Source organism: Moschus berezovskii, chromosome 1 (genome assembly GCF_049115385.1).
Source record: "Moschus berezovskii isolate FMDL1 chromosome 1, NW_MosBer_1.0, whole genome shotgun sequence".
NCBI classification, from domain to species: Eukaryota; Metazoa; Chordata; class Mammalia; order Artiodactyla; family Moschidae; genus Moschus; species Moschus berezovskii.
In genome coordinates this window covers 55,645,034-55,666,110 of record NC_142460.1, presented here as the reverse complement: position 1 = coordinate 55,666,110, position 21,077 = coordinate 55,645,034, and positions in this window count along the sequence as shown.

The window sequence follows — 21,077 nt, the reverse complement described above, 5'->3', positions numbered from 1 at the left end:
TAGTCACTGTATATTTACTGTCCACAGTTTTACACTGGTGTGGTGCATTTATGTACTTCTTTTGTGCAATACTCTTTACAACTTTTCTCCACTTCAGTCCTGAAGTAGCAGTGATGTTCAGTGAAAACTTCCAAATACTTTTAGTGAAAGGGCATATTTGGGAAGATATGGATAGAAAGTTACATAGATTAAAGGAAACTTACATAAATTAGAGCTAAATCTTGGTAAACTTATTTAGGACAAAAATGAAGTCTGTCAGGATTTTAACCATTCATTTGAAAGCCCTTTCCGAGACTATGACTATGCAGGGAATAATATCAGTTTCTCTCTTCTGATACCTTCCAGGTTGACAATGGCTGATTGAATCTAATCTGGTAACAGGGAAAAAGATCTACAGATGAATGTGAGACAAGATGGTTCTTTGAGAATTTAAAATCCAAGCTCCTTTTCTCAAAACAGAAAGGCTCCAAACTGTACAGTCTAATCTTTAGTTATGAAAGGTAAGAATAGAGAGTTCCAGTGCTTTTTTTCAACTAGAATAAAAAGACTGAAGGGTCTTTGCCTTGTCAAGCACAGCTGCCAAGATTCTAAAGAAAAGCTAAAAGATGCTTTGAATTGTTAGCACTGAATTGTAGTGGCTACTCTGGATAATATGCAGACAGAATGTTGAAATGACCACTTTCCAAATCTGGAACTCATTATTTCAAGCACTATTTAATAAGACACTATGAAAATATGCAACTGATCCATACATTGGCACTTATACCACATAACTAAGTCACCCTTGCTTATAAATTGAGCCCAATTAGTCTTTTCCTGAAATGATCTTAGCCCAGAAGTAGTCAGGAATTTTGCTTGCTATGATAAAACAAAATCATACTTTATATACTTTTAAAAATAACACAAATGCCTCAAAAAGCCAAGTAGTGTAAGGCATAAACAAAAACATAATTGTAAAATTAGAGCTTTTTATGGCTAGAGAATTTGCATATAACCTTGAGTGACTTTAACATACATACTGGTTTCTACTTATATAAAACATCTATCTCAAAAAAGATTTTATTTCATTAATTCTCATTACATGTATGTTAATAAACTGATATATATTTATTTACAAGATGAATAAATAACACAGAGATGAAAGATTCCAATTTAACTGGAGCCAAAGATCACTGTATCTTAGAAAAGGCTGAAAGTTAAGCATTTGCAAAAGACGGATGAGTATCAATAACTCTTGCCTTAATTGAGAAAATTTTATTCAATATTAGTTGACATTGTCTTAAAATAGATGCAAGGACTGAAAATGTAACCACATATTGTCCATTTAAAAAAAGAAGAGAAATGACTTCAGCAATGTCAATTCATATTGCATAAAAAATTAAGGTAAGTAAGATACTTAAGTGGGTTATTGAGTGAGGTTATACAATTTTCTTCCCTTGAGATTTTATTACATAAGAAAAATAGCCATCTGTCTTAGAGATTGTGGGTACAGTAGATTATGTTAAGAAGCTTCTCTGAGGGTTTTTTTTTTTCTTTTAATTTTATGAGACAGTTTGAAAGAATAAAATACCAATGGTAGAGCAAAAGAAGTTTTTGAAGCCATTTTTTAAAAAATCACTCCCACCCAAGGGTATTTGTGAAATGTTTAGTGTCACAGCTTGTTGACAGGTGTTCTTACCCCAGGAAATAGGACTAAAAGAAGTTTCCTTTTGACACTCTTTGTATCAAGTACTATGGTTCATTTGGTCTGGAGAAACAGATGAAAGAAGTCTTGCTTCCAAGGACTCAGTGGTCTAATGGACAGGAGATATGTGTTCAGTTCAGTTCAGTCACTCAGTCGTGTCCAACTCTCCGCGACCCCATGAATCACAGCACGCCAGGCCTCCCTGTCCATCACCAACTCCCGGAGTTCACTCAAACTCATGTCCACAGAGTCGGTGATGCCATCCAGCCATCTCATTCTCCGTCGTCCCCTTCTCCTCCCGCCCCCAACCTTTCCCAGCATCAGAGTCTTTTCCAGTGAGTCAACTCGTCACATGAGGTGGCCAAAGTATTGGAGTTTCAGCTTTAGCATCAGTCCCTCCAATGAACACCCAGGATTGATCTCCTTTAGCATGTGTAAGTAAATTAAAATACAAGCAGCATGGGGACTGGTGGTTTAGTGGTGAAGACTCCCTACTTCCACTACAAGGAAGGCAGTTTCAATTCCTGGCTTGGGAACTAAGATCACACCTCCCAAATGCCATGTGGTGAGGCCAAACAATTAAAAAAGAAAAAAAAACAGCTTGGTGAAGGTAGCTGGAAGCGAGTGAAAGGGCCATAACTAGTTACAAGACTGGGTTATTTTTTTTTTTGGCTAAGAGTAGGCTCTGGAAAGGAAAACAAACAAAGCTGCATTTGTTCAAATGATTAATAATTTAGTTAGACAGCATGACAAACTCAGTGGATATGAACTTGAGCAAACTGGGAGAGACCGGAGGACAGAGAAGCCTGGGGTGCTGCAGTCTATGCAGTTGCACAGAGTCAGACACGACTTAGTGACTAAAAAACAACAATAACGATGAATTTGGTAGGCAGAAGGAAGGATATTCAGAGCCAAGGGATGAGCAGAGAAGAAAACCACACATGTCAGGTAAGTGTGAGCCATTTCCTATTGCTGAAGCATAATAGCTGCCGGTGGACAAGGTGGAGTGGCAGGAAGTAAACAGGAGCAGAAACACAAAAAGAAGTCTGCGTAAGTGAGGTACATGGCTTGGCTTGTTCCCAGAAGGAAAAGGGGGTGGTGTCAGCAAGCATAGCATAGAACTAATCTCTGAAATTAATTTTGTAAGAATGGCAACAAATGATTCATGGAGGCAAGGCTAGGTCCAGGGAGATGAGGTTGAAGGTTTTAAAAGAATCCAGGCCAGGCATATTGAGTTAAAGCAAGTTAACAGATGATCAGGAAAACAGATTCAAGAGACCTATCACACTGAATTTGAATGGGTATGGAAAAAAACTTTTTTTTTTTTCAACAAAAGAAACTGAATTTTTCTGACAGGATATGGAATATAATAGGCTTAGACTTGCCTGGTAGCTCAGATGGTAAAGAATCTGCCTACAATGCAGGAGACCTAGGTTTGATCCCTGGGTCGGGAAGATCCTGTGGAGAAGGAAATGGCAGACCATTCCAGTATCCTTGCCTGGAGAATACCATGGACAGAGAAACCTGGTGGGCAATAGTCCTGGGGGTCACAAAGAGTTGGGCACGACTAAACAACTAACACTTTCACTTTCAGATATTTAAGGAAGAAGATGAATTTAACTAAGAACCTGTTGACAGGGCGTAAGGGTCATTTCTTTGTCAATGCAGTGATCTCCAGCGTCTGTAGTTTAATGGGAGCTTCAGGCTGGATTTGCAGAAGAGAGGGGGATTTTCCCAAGCGCAAGTCCCTCTGGTGCTCGTCCACATTGCTTTGCTTGTACTGGGTCATAGCATTCAATAACACTGTGTCACATAGTGAGGAACTGACTCCCCTTTCAATTTTCTTTCCCTTTGGAGTAATCCCTTGAGAGAGTTTCAATTTGGTCAGAATTTCTTTTTAACTTTTGCTATCTCCCTTATAAGCTTCAGGTTCAAGGGTTTGGGGAGGCAATAAGCATCTGATTAAAACAGTATCATCATCATTTTTTGTCATAGTTCTTAAAATCATTTTCTCTCACAGGTAGCAATAATACTGATTTTCCACAGGGATAAGAATTTAATTTTTATTTACTTATAATGTTTTATTTAAAACGTGATTCAATTTAAAGAGAAAGTATTTAAAGGAGAAATAGTGTGAAGGAATAGAAAAAATCATGAAGGTAGTACATATTGTTAGGACTTGGGTACAGGAAAAGATGACTGTTAATGGGCAATATTGAAACTGAGATTCATCCTCACATTTGGAAAAACTAGGATCCATCATCATATTTGGGAGTAGCTAATGGGTCCATTCTAAAGGAGATCAATCCTGGATGTTCATTGGAGGGACTGATGCTAAAGCTGAAACTCCAGTACTTTGGCCACCTCATGAGACGAGTTGACTCACTGGAAAAGACTCTGATGCTGGGAAAGGTTGGGGGCGGGAGGAGAAGGGGACGACGGAGAATGAGATGGCTGGATGGCATCACCGATTCTGTGGACATGAGTTTGAGTGAACTCCGGGAGTTGGTGATGGACAGGGAGGCCTGGCGTGCTGTGATTCATGGGGTCGCGGAGAGTCGGACACGACTGAGCGACTGAACTGAACTGAATGGATTCAATCTCAAAAACGACAGAATGATCTCTGTTTGTTTCTAAGGCAAACCATTTAATATCATGGTAATCCAAGTCTATGCCCTAACCAGTAGTGCTGAAGCTGCTGAAGTTGAACAGTTCTATGAAGACCTAGAAGACCTGCTAGAACTAACACCCCCAAAGGATGTCCTTTTCATTACAAGGGACTGGAATGCAAAAGTAGGAAGTCAAGAAACACCTGGAGTAACAGGCAAATTTGGCCTTGGAGTACAGAATGAAGCAGGGAAAAGGCTAACAGAGTTCTGCCAAGAGAATGCACTGGTCATAGCAAACACCCTTTTCCAACAAGAAATGAGAAGACTCTACACATGGACATCACCAGATGGTCAACACCGAAATCATATTGATTTTGCAGCCAAAGATGGAGAAGCTCTACACAGTCAGCAAAAACAAGACGGGGGGAACTGTGGCTCACAACATGAACCCCTTATTGCCAAATTCAGACTGAAATTGAAGAAAGTGGGGGAAACCACTAGACCATTCAGGTATGACCTAAATCAAATCCCTTATGACTATACAGTGGAAGTGAGAAATAGATTTAAGGGACTAGTTCTGACAGACAGAGTGCCTGATGAACTATGGACGGAGGTTCATGATATTATACAGAAGACAGGGAGCAAGATGATCCCCAAGAAAAAGAAATGCAAAAAAGCAAAATGGCTGTCTGAAGAGGCCTTACAAATAACTGTGAAAACAAGGGAACTGAAAAGCAAGGGAGAAAAAGAAAGATATACCCATTTGAATGCAGAGTTTCAAAGAAGAGCAAGGAGAGATAAGAAAGCTTTCCTCAGTGATCAATGCAAAGAAATAGAGGAAGACAATACAATGGAAAGACTAGAGATCTCTTGAAGAAAATTAGAGATACCAAGGGGATATTTCATGCAAAGATGGGCTCAATAAAGGTCAGAAATGGTATGGACCTAACAGAAGTAGATGATATTAAGAAGCGGTGGCAAAACTACACAGAACTGTACAAAAAAGATCTTCACGACCCAGATAATCATGAAGGTGTGATCACTCCCACTCAACTACAGTCTGACATTCTGGAATGTGAAGTCAGGTGGGCCTTAGGAAGCATTACTACAAACAAAGCTAGTGGAGGTGATAGAATTCCAGTTGAGCTATTTCAAATTCTAAAAGATGATGCTGTGAAAGTGTTGCACTCAATATGTCAGCAAATTTGGAAAACTCCGCAATGGCCACAGGACTGGAAAAGGTCAGTTTTCATTCCAATCCCAAAGAAAGGCAATACCAAAAAATGTTCAAACTACCACGCAATTGCACTCATCTCACATGCTAGTAAAGTCATGCTCAAAATTCTCCAAGCCAGGCTTCAGCAATATGTGAACCATGAACTTACAGATGTTCAAGCTGGTTTTAGAAAAGGCAGAGGCACCAGAGATCAAATTTCCAACATCCACTGGATCATCAATAAAGCAAGAGAGTTCCAGAGAAACATCTATTTCTGCTTCACTGACTATGCCAAAGCCTTTGACTGTGTGGATCACAATAAACTGTGGAAAATTCTGAAAGAGATGGGAATCCCAGACTACCTGGCCTGCCTCTTGAGAAACCTGTATGCAGGTCAGGAAGCAACAGTCAGAACTGGACATGGAACAACTGAGTGGTTCCAAATAGGAAAAGGAGTACGTCAAGGCTGTATATTGTCACCCTGCTTATTTGACTTATATGCAGAGTACATCATGAGAAACGCTGGGTTGGAGGAAGCCCAAGCTGGAATCAAGATTGCTGGGAGAAATATCAATAACCTCAGATATGCATATGACACCACCCTTATGACAGAAAGTGAAGAACTAAAGAGCCTCTTGATAAAAGTGAAAGAAGAGAGTGGAAAAGTTGGTTTAAAGCACAACGTTCAGAAAACTAAGATCATGGCATCCAGTCCCATCACTTCATGGGAAATAGATGGGGAAACAGTGGAAACAGTGGCTGACTTTATTTTTCTGGGCTCCAAAATCACTGTGGATGCTGATTGCAGCCATGAAATTAAAAGATGCTTCCTCCTTGGAAGGAAAGTTATGACCAACCTAGATAGTATATTAAAAAGTAGAGACACTACTTTGCCAAGAAAAGTCCATCTAGTCAAGGCTATGGTTTTTCCAGTAGTGATGTATGGATGTGAGAGTTGGACTATAAAGCAAGCTGAGTGCCGAAGAATTGATGCTTTTGAACCGTTGGAGAAGACTCTTGAGAGTCCCTTGGACTGCAAGGAGATCCAACCAGTCCATCCTAAAGGAGATCAGTCCTGGGTATTCATTGGAGGGACTGATGGTGAAGCTGAAACTCCAATACTTTGGCCACCTGATATGGAGAGCTGACTCATTGGAAAAGACCCTGATGCTGGGAAATATTGAGGGCAGGAGGAGAAGGGGAGGACAGAGGATGAGATGGTTGGATGGCATCACCGACACAATGGACATGGGTCTGGGTGGACTCTGGGAGTTGGCAATGGACAGGGAGGCCTGGTATGCTGCAGTTCATGGGGTCACAAAGTGTTGGGCAAGACTGAGAGACTGAACTGAACTGAATGAAATTATTTCATAAGAAGGTCCCGGAAGCATTCCTTTTTCCCATGGATAGGCTTCAGTGAGTCTGCTAATTGACAATAATTATTTCAAAGGTTTATACTTATGTGCAATTTTTTTCTAGAAGGCAGTTGAGTCAAGATGGAGTGAATAGGAGACTAAATATAGAAGGTATTCAGGAACACTGGAGAACTTTCTGTTTGCTTGTTTTAAGTATGGGCATGATATGATCTCAGTAATATACTTAAATGATGAAGTCATTAAATCAAGAAAAGGATAAAGTGGCAGGTGATAAAAGAAATGGTTTATGAAGCAAGATTCAGATTGGAATGGGGCAGCTGTGGGACCCAGAGCAGAGAGGAAGGTCAGCAGGATTACACAACTGTGAGGAAGGGAAGCAAGTAAGCAGATAAATATGCAGGAGTTAGAAGTGGTGAGGGACCTTCACTCCTGGGAGTCTCTGAATCCCCAGGAAAGAACTATCCTAACAGTGAAGGCGACAGAGACAAAGTTTTGAGAAGGGTGGTAAGGTATGGTCCACCTGCTGAAGAGAACTAGAGAGGATGTCCTCCCAAAAAAACAGGTTAAAAACAAAAGATGTGATGAAAAGTTGAATGGCCAAACGATATTAGAACTAAGACTTTACAGTAGTATCCATTAGAATAGTTTATACCAATATCCCAGGCAGCACTTAGCTTTAGGAATGCAGGAGATTGACCTAAGAACTGATCCAGATCTGAGGGTCTGTGCGCAAAGGTCCCTGTTCTGTTATACTAGTTCCATCCTTGACTAGTTTCTGGAATTTCATCTCTACCAATTATTAATGGGTTTTACTTCCACCGTTGCCCTTTTTTATTTTTTTTTTTAAGAAATCAACATTAGATAGTAAAGAATTCTCCTGCAACGCAGGAGACTGTGGTTCAATCCCTGGATGGGGAAGACCTCCAGAGAATGGACTGGCCACCCCCTCCAGTATTCTTGCCTGGGGAATCTCATGAACAGAAGAGCCTGGAGGGCTACAGTCCATGGGGTTGTAAAGAGTTGGACACGACTGAGCACGCAGACATATTTCTGTCTAGTTCATTCTCACTGGTCTAATTTCAACATTAAAGCTCCCATATTAAGAACAAATCTCCATGGTCTGCTCCAGCTACTTTTAATCCACTTCTTGAAGGACTTACTTTATACAGAGCATTCACCTCCTCACTTCCCATTCTTACTTCTGTACCATTATTATTTTAAAGTATAAATAATCTTTTAGATTTATGTATAGATTTAGTATTTTAAATAATTAACCTATGTGTACATAACTCAAAGGTATTGACGTCTATACAAGATTTAATCTCCCTTTCCTACTACCATTCACTCCCCCTGCCCCCTGTAGGTAAACACTATAATCCATTCTGTCAGTATACACTTTCAAAAAAATAGGTTCACTTTTGTTCTTTAACAAATGATAACAACATGCACATTGCGTTATAACTTTTTCTTAATATACCTTGAAGATCTTTTCATATTAGTATATAGAATGCAGCCTTAATAATTCTAGCAGCTAGGTAATATTCCATTGAATGGATGTACATGGCTTATTTTGTTTGTTTTCCATTTATAAGTGCTAATTGTTTTCAATTGTTTATTAACATAAAAAGCTTAAGGGAATACGTTTGAACATATATTATTTGTTCAAAGTAAAAATATGTCCATAAGATATATCCCTAGGATTGGAATCACTATGTCACCAGTCTTCATTCAATCCTTATCAATCTTTTGTCACCATCATTTCAACTGAAATAACTCTTATCAAGGTCATAATTCCAAGGTAATTCTTTGTCCTCATATAATTTAACTCTTCCATAGCACTGGACATAGTTAATCATCACTTCCTCCTAAATAGTTTCTCTTCTCAGCTTCCAAGATCTTATATTCATCTAGATTTCCCCCTATTTCACTGACTGCTACAACTCAGTTTCCTTTTCTGCCTCCTGTTCTTTAGAGTGTCCATAATTTGAGCTGTTCTAGGGATCTTTTCTCAGTCTGATCTTTTAAATGCACTCTCTCCTTAAATCATTTTTGTAAAGTCCCATTGTTTTAAATACCAGTTATACACTGATGCCTGCACCTGAATATCTAATCAAAGTGTCAGTGTCCATCTCTCAGTCATGTCCAACTCTTTTTGCCACCCCAGAGACTAACGTGCCAGGCCCCTCTGTCCATGGGATTCTCCAGGCAAGAATACTGGAGTGGGTGAATACAGGGGATCTTTCTTACCCAGGGATCAAACCCAGGTCTTCTGCATTGCAGGCAGATTCTTTACTGTCTGAGCCCCTAGGGGAATCCTCCAGAATATCTAATAGCTTGCTCAAAACTTAACTGCTTCTCCTTAATCTTCCGAAATCAGATGGTGACAAATGCATTTCTTCCACTTACTCTGGTCATAAATCTCAACATAAGCCTTGGTTTCTTTCCTTCTGTCAGCAACCACATCTAATCTTTCATCAAGTCTTGTCACCCTTACCTCCAAATGCATCCAGAATTCTGCCACTTCTCATCATTTCCATTACTATCACTCTGGCTGATGAATAGGCTAAGAAATTCTAGTAGCCTCTTAACAACCTACTTACCTCCCCTCTTATCTTTCAAGATATATCTTGACACAATAGTAAGAGGATCCTGGTAAAAGTTTCCCACTAGAAATTCCTTAATGATTTCCCATTATACAGAGAAGAACACAGATCCTCCATACTATGGGCTAACAGACCACACACTACTTTTGAGAGAAGGAAATACCACCAGGGAATGGCAGAAATTATCAGGTCAGTACTGTCCTTTCTTTTTAATACTTGTATGTACTCAGTGATACAATTTTTGCCTATTTATCTTCATCCCTGGGTTCTAAAACATTTCTCTCTCTATTTTTAAAGTGGAAGTACTAGTTTCTGTTACAGATGCCAATTTCAAGTTTCCCTACAGCACTTCAAGTGTACTTCACTTTTAGAAAAGAAATTAGTATCTCTCACCTGTATAATTTAAGGCTGAGGGAGTGGAAAGCAAGGATTCTCACTTGACTGTAATACCGAGCACAAGGGCTGTGGCTCTGTATCAGATCAGTACAGAAGCCTCCTTAGGGCTCTCAGGACTCCACCGCCTAAGGATTATTAGTGCTTTCTGTTAATAGCAATCAGGAAGTAACACTGCATCTACTTTATTCTGCCTCAAACAGCATCCTTCCCACCTCTTAAACTAAAATTGAAAAAAGAGAAGCCTGCCATGGCTTTTCAAATATTATCATGTCAATGTTGTTTTACATCAGCCGTGTATTATTATTATACCAGAAGCTCAGCTCAGTCGCTCAGATGTGTCCGACTCCTTGCGACTCCATGGACTGCAGCACACCAGGCTTCCCTGTCCATCATCAACTCCCAGAGCTTACTCAAACTCATGCCCATCGAGTCGGTAATGCCATCCAACCATTTCATCCTTTGTCCGTCCCCTTCTTCTCCTTCCCTCAATCTTTCCCAGCAAGTACCTTGCAAAAATCTTTGAAATAATTTCAGTAACAGTTAATCAAATTCAAAAGGACTACATTGACTAGATAAGAAAAAGATAAGAAAATTTAAACTATCACTCCTCTCACTTGTTTAAGAATTAAGTTATAAATTTAGAAGTCTTTGAAAAGAGACAGGCACCCAATTTTAAATTTAAAAATTTAAAATTTCTTAAGAAATATGAATATGTTGTATTATTTTTATCAGCGTCTTTATGTAAATCTTTTTAAGAACAATATGCCTAAAAACTTTATAAAGTAGCTTAGTAATATATTTATGTATTTAAAACAATGAAAAAACTGCCTTTACAAATATGCTACTATTGCTTAATCCCAGCCATCTATAAAATTTGCCTGAGGTAAAGCGGTAAAAACTGAATTATTCTTTAAATCTCACTCCAACAGAGATCTTTATACATTGTTAAGAGAGAACAACCCCTTGACACACCTTAAGCTCATCAGCTCTGTAATAAGTCTTAGTGGATGAAGCTTGACAAATGATTCACACTGACCAAAGGAAGTATAGGAAAATATACTAAAATTCCCTTGGACAAAGTAAATAAATAAGTTATTCTTCATACCTGGGAACTCCTCAGCTAATACAGATGGCTCAGCTGTAAAGAATCTGCCTGCAATGCAGGAGACACAGATTCAATCCCTGGGTCAGGAAGATCCCCTGGGAAAGGAAATGGAAACCTGCTCCAGTATTCTTGCCTGGGAAATCCCATGGACAGAGGAGCCTGGTGGGCTACAGTCTCTGGAGTGGCAAAAATAACTGCACACGACTTAGCGACTAAATAACAAGAGCAGCAAAGCTAGTATAGATAGGTATATTATTTTTTCTACAAACATCTGAGTTTAATGAACTATCTATCCAAAGCATAGAACACAACTTTGGATTGGAAATAGCGAATAACTACTTTCCTTATCAAGATAGACCCTGTCACAGATCAGAAGGGTGGAGGGGAGAAAGAAGGACTTCCCTGGGATACACAAAGTGATGATACTTGAACCTGCTTATGTGTTTGAAGGAGAAAAGGAAAGACAAGGAGGAACAGCATCTTCGAGCCCAGAGGGAAGACAGAGTCTTGCTTAGGTTTGCTTTGGCTGTTGACACTCCCACTTCTTCACTGAAAGCCAGCTCAGAGTCTAGCCTACCTCTCTCATCTAACACATAGACATTGGGGCAACTCAAACTTAGGGGTCATTAGATTGTTGATCAACAAATAAAAGTTTAAAGATCTGGATGTAAATGGAACCAGGAGAAAACCATTTTGAATGTGCTTCATTTTACTGGCTTTGGGTATAGCAAACCAAACTACAACGATATAACAACACAGATACTCCAGAAAAACTGAGGGGCGGGGAGGGTGAAGCTTCCTGCTTATACGTCATCTGAAATGTTCACTTAACAAATCAGCTTCACTACATTACAACTGTCAAGGTGCCTGGGCCGTACTTTACATGCAGCAAAAGAAGTCTTCTCGAGGTTTCTTCCAAAGCGCATTTTCTGTTCCTCCCTTATCGGGTCCACCTCTTTCATGCAAATGGAAATCACCCAAAAACCAAACACAGCACTGAGGCACCCCACATGCTAATCTCTGGTTGTATTCTTCCTCCTCATCTCCGTCTCCTCCATCTATTCCTTAACTTTCCGGGCACACGATGCGGCTCTCCCAGCTGCCGGAGGAGCAGGAGCCTTGAGGATGAACCCGCACTCCAATCCCCGTTTCACCTTCGCTCCTAACTCAGAAGGTGCCTTCCTTCGACGCGCAGGACCCACAGCAGCCCAACACTTTGCTAACGCGAGGTGGACGCTCTCTCCCGCCCTTTTAGCTCGGGGGGTCCTACCCTCGGGAAATCAAGTAGAAAACTGCTGCTTTCCCGCATCCCCCCGCCCCGCCATCTACGCTTCCGCCCGGCTCCTCACATCTCTCTAATTCCTTTCCCCGGAGCTCTCCCCAGATCCCCCCGAGGGGTGTATTCAAGACTCTCCCGCCTGTCCTTCCAGGGCTGCATTCCGGCCCGAGCCCCTTCTCTCTCCACCACAACGCAGGAGCGCCGGAGCCTGGCCCCGAAGTGGGGTGCCGCCGGCTGGGACGGCCACCCCCCAGCCCAGCGATGGGGCCGGGCCCCCGCCTCCCAACCTGGACCGCCTTCTCCGCCTTGGCCCATCCCTGCTTCCCCCAACTCCAGCGCGGCGGAGCAGAGGTCGTACACCGAGAGCGAAAGGGCGACTCTGAAATTCGCCCCAGAAGAACTGACGGAAAGGAATTCGGCGACAGCCCCGCAAGGCGTCCCGGCCCTCCCGCCCCGGGCCGCCGCCGCCCGGGGCTCCCCGGCGCCCCTTCCCCAGCTGCGCTCCGGCCGCGGGCGCGGCGCGCTCCCCCGGGCTGGGCGCGGAGCCGCACACTCACCCGAGCGCTCGCCGCGGCGGTCCCGGGCCGGGAAGGCGTCCGCCGGGCCCCGCGGGGGTGGGGCCGCGCGGGCGGGCAGGGGCTGCGGCGCGTCCCGGCCGCTCTCGGGGCCGCGGAGCTGGCTGCGCGCGGCGGGCTCCCTGGCTAAGCGCCGGGGCGGGTCCCGAGCGCGGGTGGGCGGACGCCCCGGGCTCTCTACCACCCGGAATACTCCTCCCCTGTTGCCCGCATCCCTTCCTTCCTTCAGCACCCCCTTTTCATCTATCTTCTCTCACTTTTCCTCCTCCTCTCTCTTCTCTCTTCCTTTTCCTCCCTCCCTTTCCACTGATGCCTGGAGAAGGGCGGGGGAGGAAAAAAGTCCCGTCGCTTTAACTTGAGTGATACCTTGCAGATCATCTGTTCATGGAATCTGGAAATGACGTGAATAACCTTTCTGAAAGCATCTAAAATATAACGACTTTAGTCTCCTTCCCGCCACCCCACCCCCCACTTTTTTTTGTTTGTTTGTTTTGCTTCTCCTTCCCAATGGTTCTTTTTATCCGGTTGAGTGGCTAGGAAGGAGCTGAGGTCAGATACGGAAAGCGAAGAGGGAGTAATAGCGGGCGGTCCTCAGAAGTGGGACTGAAATCCATCCACCGAGAGGACCCAGAGATCGCTTTATCCACATTTTCACAAAACAGGCATTTCCTGAATATAACTGAGATTGAGGTGGGAGAGGAGAAGGGAGATAGGCAGGGTAATGGGGCCAGGGTTTAGTTAAGGCTTTATTCCATGCTGTCTGTAGTGGTTTACTCTCCAGATGCATTAGAATTCATCTCTAGGCTTATGACCTGGATTTGACCTTGAGAAAATACTTGGCCTTTCCAGTTCCTGGCCTTAAATCTCTTCTTTAATCCAATGCTTTTGTAGCCCAGTTGACTGACTCCCTTCAGTTGCAGACTATCAGAACTCCAAAGACCTGTGTTGACTTTGATCCTGGGCTGGAAAGATCCCCTAGAGGAGGAAATGGCAACCCACTCCAGTATCCTTGCCTGGAAAATCAGGTGGACAGAGGAGCCTGAGGGCCTACAGTCCATGGGGTTGCAAAGAGTGGGACATGACTGAGCAATTTAGCAAGCAGGGAACCTTGAGTACTTCTTGGTAATGTAACAGCAGGACCCTATGGGGCCTTCCCTCTGCCTGCCTCTTTTGTCTATGGAAGAATTTTAGCCTCCTAGGCCTTCCTCAAGTTCCAAAGAATAAATTTAATTGGAGCAGGAGAAAATGGAGAAGGAAAGGAAAACTGTTAAGCAAGACAGAATAATAATAGTTTAGCTATTAAAGTCAGGGACCTTTAGTTCCTCCTCAAGGGCCATAGATAATATTCTGAGCCATATCCTTTGAGTTGTTTGGCAGATACTGAAAACTCTACCAAGTAGAAGAAGTTAATTGAATGCTGCCCATAAGCAGGTAGACCTTGGATGAGTTGAAACCAGGTTGATGATGTTGACTCATTACCTGTCCACAAGCTGATCATACACTCCACAACCCCTGTCTTCACCTTGTCTTTAAAAACCTTTTCCTGGGACTTTGTTCATGGTCCAGTGGTTAGGACTTGGACCTTTCACTGCAGTGGTCTGGGGTTCATTCCCTGGTGAGGACACTAAGATATGGCAAGTCATGAAGTGTGGCAAAAAAAAGTAAACAGTCTTTCCCTGAAAGCCAACTAGGAATTCAGGTCTCTTGAGCATTAGCTGCCTGGACTCTATACTTGGTGCCCTGCAATAAGTGTTACACGTTCTCTCATCACAACCCAGTGTAGTAGATTGGCTTAACTGCATGTATGTGCGTGGACCCAAGTTTGGTTCTGTATCAGGAGGTGACAGTTATCCAGCACTAGACCAGGTCTCTAATGCTGGTACGGTGGGACAGATATTTTGTATAGAGCACAAGTGGATCCACCTAGGACTGAGTTTACCCTGAGTCTACTGTCTTAGGTCCTTTTTTTCCAGAAAGGAACTCAGTCATTGAAAGCTTCTTTCTGCTGTCTCACCTCACAAAATTTTCTGCCATCCAAAGATGATCTTCTGTCAATGTTTCTTATAGACTAAACATGTATTTTCCAGCCCATCTTTCTTCTGTTGGTGAACTCATGCTTGTTCTCTGACATCATATATTTAAATGAGATCCTGTATATAAAACACTAAAAATAATGCTTGGCATTTAGTACTTAAGAACTGTTAGCTGAACTATTGTGGGTAATGACTTTGGGTTATCATTAGCATTTATTTCATGTTTTTATTCGCCCATGTAATTCTTAAACCTCAATTCCCTGTGCCATGATTTGCATGATTCCCATCCTTATCTTACAGCTGTCTCACTATGTGGTTATGGATACTCATTTAGGAAAGCATAGTGAAAATAATTCAAGAGGAAATCGAGATTAATGAACCACAGTAATTTCCATAGAAGATACAACATTGACTACCCCAATTTTACACTTGTTGCCAGAGTAATTTATAACAAATATTTGTAGATGACAGCCATGGAGAGAGTCCAGGTTTATACCACCTCAACAAACAGATTAGGAATGTATCTACCCACTGCACTGAAGGATGTTTCCAGGTGCCATGTTAGGACTTGTGCTGGAAAGATTGATGGCAGGAGAAGGGGACGACAGAGGATGAGATGGTTGGATGGCATCACTGAGGCGATGGACATGAGTTTGAGTAGGCTCCGGGAGTGGTTAATGGACAGGGGAGCCTGGCATGCTGTAGTCCATGGGGTCGCAAAGAGTCGGACACGACTGAGTGACTGAACTAACCTGAATTGGAGCTAATAATTCTATAATACATTTGGGGGAGTAAAATATATTTAGTGGAGATGTATGAAAAGTCTCACCTGTGATGTGACGAGAATGTAAGGTGCTTCTACTATTGCTACTTCAGCAAACAAATTTGCTTCTGTATCAGTGATGAAAATGCACCTTGCAAGCTGCAGCATGACATTGTGCTCTAGAGATACTCCATTTGCTATTCAGCACACAGATTCTTAATCCAGTAAAGACACAGTCACAGCATTCAGCCAGGGTTACTCTGAGTAAGTAGAGGATGAGTAATTAAGATGCTTCTTTAGATATCTTATTGCATTTTAAAAGCCTGATTCTCAGAGAGAAAAAGACTAGAATCTCAGTTTTTAAGTTTACAGCTTTTAAGTCTTTTGTGTGAATTCAGTTCAGTTCAGTCGCTCAGTCGTGTCCGACTCTCTGCGACCCCATGAATCACAGCACGCCAGGCCTTCCTGTCCATCACCAACTCCCGGAGTTCACTCAAACTCATGTCCACAGAGTCGGTGATGCCATCCAGCCATCTCATTCTCTGTCGTCCCCTTCTCCTCCCACCCCCAACCTTTCCCAGCATCAGAGCCTTTTCCAGTGAGTCAACTCGTCACATGAGGTGGCCAAAGTATTGGAGTTTCAGCTTTAGCATAAGTCCTTCCAATGAACACCCAGGATTGATCTCCTTTAGAATGGACTGGTTGGATCTCCTTGCAGTCCAAGGGACTCTCAAGAGTCTTCTCCAGCACCACAGTTCAAAAGCATCAATTCTTCCGCGATCAGCTTTCTTCACAATCCAACTCTCACATCCATACATGACCACGGGAAAAACCATAGCCTTGACTAGACGGACCTTTGTTGGCAAAGTAATGTCTCTGCTTTTTAATACACTATCTAGGTTGGTCATAACTTTCCTTCCAAGGAGTAAGTGTCTTTTAATGGCTGCAATCAGCATCCACAGTGATTTTGGAGCCCAAAAAAATAAAGTCTGACACTGTTACCACTGTTTCCCTATCTATTTCCCATGAAGTGATGGGACCAGATGCCATGATCTTTGTTTACTGAATGTTGAGCTTCAAGCCAACCTTTTCACTCTCCTCTTTCACTTTCATTAAGAGGCTTTTGAGTTCCTCTTCACTTTTTGCCATAAGGGTGGTGTCATCTGCATATCTGAGGTTATTGATATTTCTCCCATCAATCTTGATTCCAGCTTGTGCTTCTTCCAGCCCAGTGTTCCTCATGATGTACTCTGCATATAAGTTAAATAAGCAAGGTGACAATATACAGCCTTGACGTACTCCTTTTCCTATTTGGAACCAGTCTGTTGTTCCATGTACAGTTCTGACTGTCGCTTCCTGAATTAAGTCATCACAAACAAATTCTTTCAAAAGCTTAGTTGAAAGATCCAGAAAGTGTCAGTGCTTAAAGGTCTTGTTTATTTTTAACTTAAATATGTAGGGATACTACGTATATTAATAGATAAGACACTAATAATCTATTGCTTGATCTTTGGCCAGAAAGTTTTCATTAAATGGCACTATTTTGATAATAATATCTATCCTAGTGAAGACTAAGTTGATGTTCTCTTGTTTCTTTCAATTAAACTGACTGCACTAAGATAATTGTAAAACTCAGTCATAAGGTGCAAAATGAATGAAAAAGCTGGGAAGTTGTAAAAGAATGTAAATAGTGTAGAAGGACACAAGTAGTGCAGACCTAAATAATGTAACCTTGACTTAATGGCTATGTTTTCCTTGAATTATTTGGCTAACTACAGAAGATTAACTTGACCTCATAAACCTCACAAGTAAGATACACTGACTCATTCTATGACATTAAAAGGTCACTTTTTAAAAGCATTATTTTAAATAACTTTTTTCATTTTGGAAAAAAGACTGCAGAGTAAAATGAAAATTCATAATGCAAAGCAAATCAATAAAATAAGCAACCTCTCCCTAAGTTTATGGGAAAGAATTTTATTTTTTGTAATAATTCAGATTGACTTCATTCATTTATTAAATTCATCAGATGATTGTTCAGTTCTTTTGGAAGGAAGTCAAATGCAAAAGTATGAAGAGGTTTAATAAATATAATTTAATAATTCCATAATACATGAGATAACCCCTGTTACAAAATAATGATTATTTTCTTATAGGTATAAGATATGCCTAAGCTAATCTCTAGAGAATACTATCATAACTAAACTATCAATGGGAAAATTGGGTTCATAATTTAGGATGGTTCTTTTATATAAATCATTAAAATTCCCATTCTAGCTAGCTAAATCCATAAATTATTTTTAGACATGGGCAAAATGATGACGTGGATAGACCACTTAACTACAAACAACCAGGTCTGTCACTATGAAATTGTGAATTGGGCTGCAGTTACTTAATCTCTAAAACTGGATTGAGGAGTAGTGAACAAAATACACACAAACACTTAAATGATATTCTCATCTGTTGCCACGTTGTTCTTTGTTCTCACAACTGAAAGAATGGCAGCATGGTGTTTTGCACACTATACTGTGTAATATAGCTAGGCAAAAGTGTTGAAGAATATGTGATTGTAACAATGGATAGTTAATAAGCCTATTATGATGAAAGGAAAAAACCTGATGATCAAATTCATTTAAACAGATATGAACAACATTAAACTACTATATTATCAAACTATAGCTAAAAACTTGAGTGAACTCAAGAAATAATCAATGTCAATAAATTCACATTACTTAAAACTTTGATTATGTTTTGTTATAATTGTGTTCTACCTACAACCATTGTTTATATAAGTTTTAATATTTTCAATACCATTTAACAATTTCTCCTTTATCCTGTATTTGGTAAGGCAACAAGAAAACTGCAGTTACCACAGTTATCTCTCTGCATTCATGAGTAAACTAGCCATGAGGATCATGAGGGAGACTTGCATTAGAATTGAATTAATTTGAGTCTTAATTTCATCTAACCATTAACTAGTTTGGTAACTTAAAGAAGGTATCTAATTTTTTTTCCAATTTCATCTTTCTAAAATTACATATGTAAATAATCCCAACTATTTCTTTCTCCAACAGTTACCCTGAATATACTGGGATACATATTATATGAACTTCCATTGAGAGTGTAAACAATTACACAACATATAATCAAACTTATGTGAAGAAAGCAAAGCAATCAGAATAAAACAATTAGGTTTGACACAATAAAGTATTGTCAAGGTTGCAAATCATTTGATTGAAATCTTGTCAACACATACAAGCTAAATTTTAAAGATACCTCATACAAATGTAATTTGCAACTAAACAGCTTCTGAACATCCAGGTAGGGTGTCTTGCTTGCCTTTGTACCAGTGAGTACTCAACCAATTGGAATATAAAATGGGAACATCCAAAAAATCAGTATGTACTTAAAATAAACAGTCTCTGTTTCTTGCCCTATGTCCTGTGGTTATTTCTACATAGTTGTAGTTATACAAACAATGTCAATGAAAATAAGGATGCCTTTGAAAAAAATCAACATAAACGCTACACCTGAATCTTTGCCAGTGTTTAATAACATATATCAAACAGGCTCTACTGTTATTAATGGAAATTTACTAGGACAAAAAGTAGACTCCAAGTGTTATAATTGAATAAAATTATCTCAAAACATTAATATTTAAGATTGATTAATTTGTGTCCTTGATGGAGAAAAAATTGTGATTATTTTTTAAATGATATGTTTATTATATCTTTATACTTTTGTTTCTTCTTATGAATGTGGAATGAGACTAACAGCTTAGTAAAGCTTTTGATAAATTATTATTGCTTATTAAGGGCAATCCCCACAGGATTTTAATATAATTTGTCCAAAGCTCTTTGCCAATTATGTAATGATTTAAAGTGTCATCATAGTCATAGTCCAAAGCTGAAAATGAGAGCCTAAAACGGAGCTTGCTTAATTAAGCCTACTATTGTATAAGAGGAGTCCTACCAAGTACATTGGATGAGTAGTTTTTTTTTAATAGAGTTCACCCATAAAGTTTGCAATTTTCAAAGATAAAAGTTTCTCAATATTTTTTTATTATAAAGTTTTCTTTATATTTTAATTTAAAAACCAAACATATTATTAAGAATAATTACGTGGTGTTGTGTAGCATACACTTCAAAGTCTGAGTTTTTGTTTTTGTGAATCTCTAGGATCAGCCTACCAACTCCAATTTCAGCCTGTACTTTGTTGTTCAGACCTCTCCCTAGGACTCTTCTCTCCTTTCTATCCTTTCCCTGTTTCTTTGCTCTTTCACTCATCCTAGTTTTATAGTTTAACCCTAGTCACAGTTTCTCATACCCTAGTTATAGTTTTTTTTTAACAGCTTTTTTGAGATGCAATTACTACATGAATTATATTAATTATTATATAAAGGAGAAATAATTTATATAAAGATCCTAGTATATGAAAACATCTGGTATATACAAATTCCCCATTAAATATTAGGCATTATACTTGTTGTTTTAAGAACCTCAACTCCAGAGAACTTGTCAAACATCATTTTAGTATTACTTTTGCTTTTTGTTACGTACCACACACTCATTTATCATCAGGATTATTTGTACAATTAAATTTTCACTTCTTACAGCTCCCCAACTTTCATTTGTTGCTTTAAACTCTCTTAGAGGTTCGTGTCATAAACTTATGTTTGTTATTTTTGATGAACTCTTTTAAATCTGCCTATCTAAATCTGGATGATATGTAAAATCTAGCCCAGTGAATCTTAAACTTTAAAATGTGACTAAGATTTATTATGGTGATGTCTTTGTAGAGCGTACAAAGACTGAATTATCATGTTGAAGACCTGCAACTAATATAATGTTATTTAAATACCAATTTTAGCTCAATTAAAAATTCATAGAAATCACTGAGAGATTTGTTCACTCTAACTAAATTTGAGACCTAGTTAAAAATAGATTTTAATTCTGTCAGTTTGTCATAGGGTCTGATATCATAACTTTCTACCAAGCACAACAAAGTTGCTATTGGTCACAGGACCACATTTTGTGTAACAAAGTGATCCTTTACCTTTGTGATTAGCACTCACACTCAGACTTACTCATTCATCCATAAAATATTTATTGAGGACCAGCTCTTTGTCAGTCATTTCACAAGTGACTATAATGCAATGATGAATAGAGTCTGAAGAATTGGAAATTAGTCCAAGAATTACAAATATATGAGTAAAATTGAAGTATAATAGAACTGCATTAATATATTAAGTTCAGGTATACAACATATGATTTGACATTTGTATCATACGAACTGATCACTACAGGGGAGCCTGGTGTGCTGTATGTAGTCTATGGGGTCACAAAGAGTTGGACATGTTTACTTGTTAATGGGAAGTTTCAACCTTTTAATCCCTTTCCTGATTTTGTGAAACCCCTATTTCCCTCCTCTTTGTCGAC